We start from the raw sequence: 7,750 nt of genomic DNA on the forward strand, positions 1-7,750 counted from the left end.
ATTTAAATGTTTACAGACCCAAAAGATGCAAAATAAAAATATGTTCAATCCAGACCAAGTTCAAAGATCAAGAGTTTTATAACTAAGACAGAAAGATGGTTAGGCTTCAACGGCAGAGGACTGGTTCTCTTCTGCTGCATCATCATATGGAATTTCTTCAATGACCATCTCCTCCAGTTTCCTCAGCAAATCAGCCTGCCCTTGAGATAAAGTGGAGGTACTCTTCTGAAAGGATGAGGTGAAATCCTTTGAGATCTCCACTAGTTCTGCCACTGTCTTCTCAAGAGCCTTAAGACGTTGAATCAGGGTAAGCTGAGAGTCTATCATATATTTCACAACCTCCTTGAGGGCTTTCAATTCCAGTGTTGAGCTGAGAGCACTGAATGCAGCAAACCATGTATTAGTTGGAAAGGATTTTTCAACAGACTTTTGTTCCAAAGTGCCCTGTTCCCCCTGAGCACTTAATTTCTCCTCACTGAGAACCACACAAGGTATAGATTATGCCTTCTCATTCTTTCTTTTTGTCCTGATGGCCAACCTGAGACTCTTCCTTTTTCCTGCACTTGGAACACTCCCCTTTTTCTCCTTCTTTTTAGACCCCTCATATTTTTCTTTCTTTCCTTTTCTCTCTCACTCTCCTCTTCTTCCAACCATTTTCCAACTCCTCATCCTCATTTTTCTTCAAACTGTCATTCTGTTTAGGTTTTGGGTGAGATTTGGAGAGAAATTGGGTGACTCCATCAACAACCTTTAGGCTTCTAGCTTCAAGGGTTTTGGGTTGGACATAATGGTTTGTCTTGAGCTTGAGGATTTCATAGTTGGTCATAGAGATACCACTGCTCTTAAAGAGAGTGATAAGCAAATTGGCATATCCAACTTTCAAATGGTTAGCTATATAGTGAGTGAAGTGCTGAATCATAAGAGATGGGAAATTGATTTGAATTTTGTTTTCAAGGCAGCACATAAGCATAGCATCAAGGTGATTAGCCTCATTTCTATGCTGGGTTCTTAGGACAATAGATTGGTGAACAAAAATAAACAGTAGTTTCTAGATAGGAGAGAACAGATTATGATTGGTTCGAACTTTGGAAGCTTTACCCCCAATAGACTCAACAATTTTTCCAATTGGCACATCATCAATACACAATTCAGTTTCTCCTTTAAAATACTCATCAAACCCCTCATTAGGAGTCCCAAACACAGCACTCAAATCATCAGCATCAAAACTAATCTTTCGATTTTTAATTTTGCTAGTACACACACCATTCTCATTCTTAAAATTAGCACAAAATTCCTTTAGAGGAGCATGAGAAAGCACATTATCATAACATCACTGAACAATTTAATCCAATTTTGAGCTTCCAGAATATCAAGAAGTTCAGAGTACTTACTCAATTCGCACCATTTTAGGTTTATACAAAAGCTTGGAATGAATCGTTCGGAACTTGCTTCAAGCCTTTTGACAGCAGGTGACTTTGATTTTTCCCCTTGAATTTGTTCCTTGAGTTCCTCGTACTCTAGTTCTTCTTCTTCTTCGAGCTTTCTCTTCTTCGATTCACTTCGAGCAATGGGTCGATTTTGAGGTTTTTCATCGATGTTTTTGGCTGGGGTTTCTTGTTCGATATCCATGGGTGAATCCTTTTGTGGTGAGTTTTGAATTTTCGGAGAGGTTTTCATGGGAATTGGAGATGAATTTCTAAAGATGAGATTGTATTTTTGACAGGCTAAAGTCGTATCACCTAATCAAAAGTATTACCTAAATCCTCTAACTAAAGTAGATAGGGAAGTAGGGTCGAATCCACAGGGAAACTGGTCTTTCTACTCCTAATTAATTAATATAGTCTAAATTATCAAGGTAACCAAATTGTTGTTATAATATGAAACTATACTACGAAGATTAAGTTTAAGGAGAAAATCAGATATAAGAAGGCCTAGGGTCACAGGTTCACCAATAATTAATATTCCGGGATAAAACATAACAATCAATCAATCAACATTGCACAAATAACATGATTAACAGGCTCTCGCAATTTATTAACCAGCATAGATCTAACAGGCTCTCGCAATTTACTAGATCTAAGTTCCTATTGAAAATAGCCTTTAATATCGAATTAACATCTGCTCGATTCATCAATTCAATATTGCTAAACATTCACAATCAAATTACATCTGCTCGATTCATAATCCAATTGCAAAGAATTAGAACAAATCAATAAGAAATTATCATGCAAAGTCAATAATCAATAATAATAAATTACCCCTTCATATTAATTATGGATCCCCATAAACCCTAGAATTAAACTACTCGGACATAATCAAAACTAAACAAAGCATAATAATTAAACAAGACATAACAGAAATCGGAAAAAGTAAAATACTGAGATTAATTAAAGGAGAAATCGTACCAAAACGGCGGAACTACAAGAGTGTGAGGAACAAGGAAAGAAAATAAAATCTAGAGAGAGAAAGTTAAGTAGAGAGAAGGGAGAGGAAAACTAAACTAGAGTAATAATAATGATAAGAGATCCTAAACTTGCCTAATAGAATTACATTAATACTAAGCAAGAGTTAACGCTAAAACAAAACAAAACGGAAAGCAAATCGTCTCTGAGGAACGACACGCGCCCGGTCGGGCGCGGGCTCGCCCAACCGGGCCCGCCTTTTTCTCCCCAAAAGCTTTCTCGCGCCCGGCCGGGCGCGTGCACCGGGCGCATGTTGACTTGGCCCGCCCGACCGGGCGCGCCTCCGGGCGGAGATAGTGGACTTGGGCGATGCTCATGGGCTTCGAAATCTCCAACTCTTGGGCCTCCGAACTTGGCCCAAGTCCTCAAATCTTCATAACCGAGCCCTTAATCACCGATTTGATCCCTCCAATCGGCCTTGGGCTATCGAAAGCGGTCGCGGTCTTCTAATACTTGTAGATGCTCCTCGAAAAACCCGGGAAATTGCTCCAAGTACGCAAATTCCTACAAAACTCAAGCAAAACTACCAAAGCACTGGAAAACACAAATTAGTAATAAAAGTGGCTCGTAGGAGCCAAAAACACTACTAATTACGACCAAGGGACGGGGATAAATATATATATAAAATGAACACATCAAACTCCCCCAAGCCAAACCTTTGCTTGTCCCTAAGCAAAGAGCTCCTCAATGAACAAATAAAACATGCCTCACCCCAATATAAAAATCAAGCACAAACGATTCAAGGTAAATCAAGTGAACATGCTTCAAAATCAACCAATCTTATCCATCTAATCACCCTTCATCCCCAACAATTGTCAAATAGAGCAAACCACAAGAGCATATAGAATTCAAGACTAGTGCTCACACACTCAACTCTCATTCATGTGGCGAGTAAAAGATGTACTCGATCGCTCTCCATCCCAACCCCTTTAATGTGAACAATGCCCTCCCAAACTCACAACACTCGTGTGTTTAAAAAGACATACACTCAACCTATTAGTCGACTCGGAATATGTCAAGTCATAACTTGCATTGATAAACAACACTTTTCATATCTACACAACTCTATGCACAAGGTCAAAAGGTCTTTTAAAGCTTGTAATGCAAGGCTAGGGAAAAGGGTAGGATAAATTTGGGAATATGTGAGAGAAAAGCTATGCATAAAGGGAGCCATATCCTAATAAACCCATGACCAAAAATAATGGTCATAATCATCTCCAACAAAACTAACTCCAACATAAATCACCAAACATACTCCAATCATAAAAAACAATCCCAAAACTTACAATTTCACTCATAAAAATATAATAATAATGAACTAGAGTGAATAACAAACTTTGAACTCAAAACTCAAATATTTACAATGAAACTCAACTTTTTTCTTTCTTTTCGATAAACCTTCACTTAGACAATTTGAACATCAATCTTATTTTTCTTTTTGCTCTTTTTTTCATTTTTTTTCTTTTTTTTAGAAGTTCACTTTCTTTTCTTTTTTTTATTTTTCTTTTTTGAACTTCTCTTTTTTTTTCTATTACACTTTTATTTTCCAAATATATACACAATAAAACTCATCAAATAAAGATATGATCAAGAACAAATAACTTCTCAAACCCACCCAATTGTGCAAATAATGTGCACACTACAAACTCCCTCACCTCACTCACTAATAGCTCCCCCAAGCCAAGCTTGGAACTAGTAACCAATGGGGCAAAATAGGCTTGTAATGTGGCTAAAAACAATAAAAAGTCAAGGCAACAACATGGGTAGCAAGAAGGGAACAAATGTATCTAAATAAATCTGAAGGCTACCTAAAAGAACAAATGCCTTCGTCCTCCACATGTGCATAATAATGAGCCATGAAACACTACTCATAGTTGCAAACCAATACTCAAATTCATTGACATACCAGGAACTAATCACGCATTCCTAACCAAATCAACTAGTCAAGCACTATATTCACAAGTAGTTGGACAAAATTGACGCATGTTTAGGAATCCAAGCAATTAAACTTCAAATCATGATCAACAAATCCACAATGCTCACAATCAAATACCAAGAATCAAAACAATTTTTCTCAAGTATGGGGCACAGGGAAGCATGATTTACAGTTCATTGGTTCGTATTTTTTATTTTTTTGATTTTTCAATTTTTTTGTATTTTTCATATAAGGAAAGCAATAAAACTAATCTAGAAAGCAATAAATCTAAACTAACAAAACACACCAAAAATAAACAAAAATAAAGAAAAGGAAAGAGAAAAGTATATACCAAATCCAAAAATCCTCCCCCAAGCCAAGATCGGACAATGTCCTCATTGGCTCGAAAGTAGCCCAGCTGGCTACTCATCCTCATCCTGGTCCATATGAGAGGACCCACCTGCTCCACCACTGGAACCTGCACCATCTGCACCAAAAGAGCTACCACCAAAATAGTTAGCTTGAAAAGTCCCCCCCGGCGGTCCCCCAAAAGGAATGTCCTGGCCGTACCCATGGAACGAGGAATAGTCTGTGTAAATACCATGGGCAGTGGGATCCCTATCATATCCCTGAGGTGGGGGCTGGAACCAGTCTGGGTAAACAGCATCGTCGGGAATGTTGCCCCGACGAGCATAATCATCATAAATGGGGTAGAGTCCCCTACCCTGGTTCCTCTCTAGGTAGCCTAGCCTCTGGTCGACAGAACCAATCATCTGTCTGAACTCGGTCTGGGTCTGCTCTATGCGACCTATGGCCTGGCCAATACTCTGCAAGTCCCAAACTGGGTCAGAGTCACCGTGAGGGACGGAATGGGACTGTCGGGGTGGTGATGGTGGCTGTGGAATGGGTTGAACTACGAGCTGTGGTTGAGCCTGGGCCTGCTGTGGATCCTCACCCCTAGCATGGGCAACTAACAGGGCGTAAGTGTAGGACTCTTGCCCTGGTGGAAAGGCGGTCAGGTCTGGGTTGGGCAAAGGAAAAATGGGCAAGGGTTGTTCAGTCCCTGTCCTAATGCACCAATGGGTGACCTGGTTCTCGTCTACCCGCAACCACCCAAGCTCCTCAAGGTACCTAGAGGTCATGTAGGTGTCGGGTCCCATGTTGGTCATCTTATGAGGTCCACTCTCTACAAAACCGGCCTTCTTGATGGCTATCCTAGTGATAAGGCCACCAAGACGGATAGGGGTAGTGTGGTGGTTGCTGGCCGTAGCGTGCCTACCTAGGTGGTGAATAATGTATCGGGCGATGTTCAGTTTTTCATACCCAAAAATGTAATGGCCAATCACAGCAAGTTCATTGGTCTGACAGTTATGGGGTTCATTTCTACCTAGGAAACATACACCGGCAAATCTTTGCCACAATTTGGGGATGGGGTGGTGAATGGGCCTAGCACTAGCATGTTGAGCAGAAACATTTGAAATGCCAGTCAAAGCTAAATAAACATCTTCCATTTTAAATTCAGCATTCCATTGTCTGTTCAAATCAGGTTCCAGTTCAAATAATTTACAAAATTCCACAAAAGAAAGAGTGATATTTTTATTGTTAAGCCTAAATATTAATTTAGGACCACTTTTATGGTTTTGAATAACAAGAGAAGATAAAAATTCACAAGTTAATTCACGGTATGTCGCATAATGCATATCTACAAATTTACGCATACCAATATCGTTTAAAAATCTCCTAACAAAACCATATAAACCTAAAGCTTCTAAAGTGGGACGGTGTACCCACCGTGAGGGAATTACCTCTCTTCCGTAGAGCACCTCCAATTTCTCCCGTTGCTCCGCCGTCGCGATCTTGATCGTCGGCCACTGAGCGAGTTGAAGAGCTGGATCGTACTGTTGGGACGAGCTGGAGCTACCCCCGAGCAAATTTCGAGCCCTTTTAGCCGCCATTAGGTAGTAGTCGAAAATTTAATTTGTGGAAATGTAGAATTTTTTATGTAGGAATGTAGAGGATGAAGAGAGGAGTAAGAAAATGTGAAAAGTTTTGGATTTGGGTAAGAGAAGGAGGAGAAATCTTAGAGAGAAGTCAGAGGAAATTTAGAGTTTTTAGAGAGATAAAGCCGAAGGAAGAGAAATAAAATGAGAAAAGAGGAAGAAGACGGGAAGAAAAAGAGATGGGGAAGGCGCGCCCGGTCGGGCTAGAGGGCGCCCGGTCGGGCGATCTTGATTGGCATTCAGTTCAGTTCTCGCGCCCGGTCGGGCGCCGTTTCGCCCGATCGGGCGATCACATTCGTCATGAGCACCCTCTCTCGCGCCCGGTCGGACGCCATTTCGCCCGATCGGGCGATCAGAGGGACCTGGGTTCCCTTCGCCTCGCGCCCGGCCGGGCGCCTCACTGCCCGGTCGGGCGTCTCACTGCCCGGTCGGGCCAATTTCTCAAGATTTTCGATCTTCTTTTCGCGCCCGGTCGGGCCAAATTTTAGTCCGTATACGTCAACTCTCGCGCCCGGTCGGGCGAAACTCCGCCCGGCCGGGCCCGAGAGCAAGTTTTGACGAACTTTTTTTTTCTTCCTCAAAATTTGACTAACTCTTTCCTGTAAACTGTACCAAAAACTCATAAAACTCATTAAATTCCCTCCTCTCTCCTCTCATAAGAAAAAGAAAGAAAAACAAAAATTAAAGCAAGTAAAATACGGGTTGCCTCCCGTAAAGCGCTGGTTTATCTAGGTCCCGCACGACCTTTTTACCTCCATTGAGCTCATTTAGGAAGTGGAGTTAGGAGAGTCTCCTCCACATCCCTAATGGTAGCACCATCATGATACACTTTGAGTCTTTGACCATTGACCTTGAACTCTTCACCTTTGTTATTCACCAACTCCACCGAACCGAATTTGTTCACTTTTGTGACAGTGAAGGGACCGGACCACCTAGATTTCAACTTTCCTGGAAAAATCTTCAATCTAGAGTTAAAGATAAGGACCTTATCACCCGGTGTAAACTCTTTTGGTAGGATCCTCTTGTCATGCCACTTCTTGGTCTTCTCCTTGTAGATGCGTGCATTGTCATAGGCCGACAATCTAAACTCATCCAACTCATTGAGTTGGAGAAGTCTCTTCTTGCCCGCGGCCCTAGAATCCATGTTAAGCTCCTTGATTGCCCAAAAAGCTTTGTACTCCAATTCTACGGGAAGATGACATGCCTTACCATAAACTAGCCTATAAGGTGAAGTACCAATTGGTGTCTTGAATGCCGTTCGGTATGCCCAAAGTGTGTCATCTAACTTCATACTCCAGTCCTTCCTAGACTTGGCTACTACCTTCTCTAAAATCGCCTTGATTTCTCTATTAGAGACCTCAACTTGACCGCTA

This window comes from Chenopodium album, chromosome 13, assembly GCF_948465745.1.
Source record: "Chenopodium album chromosome 13, dcCheAlbu1.1, whole genome shotgun sequence".
NCBI classification, from domain to species: Eukaryota; Viridiplantae; Streptophyta; class Magnoliopsida; order Caryophyllales; family Amaranthaceae; genus Chenopodium; species Chenopodium album.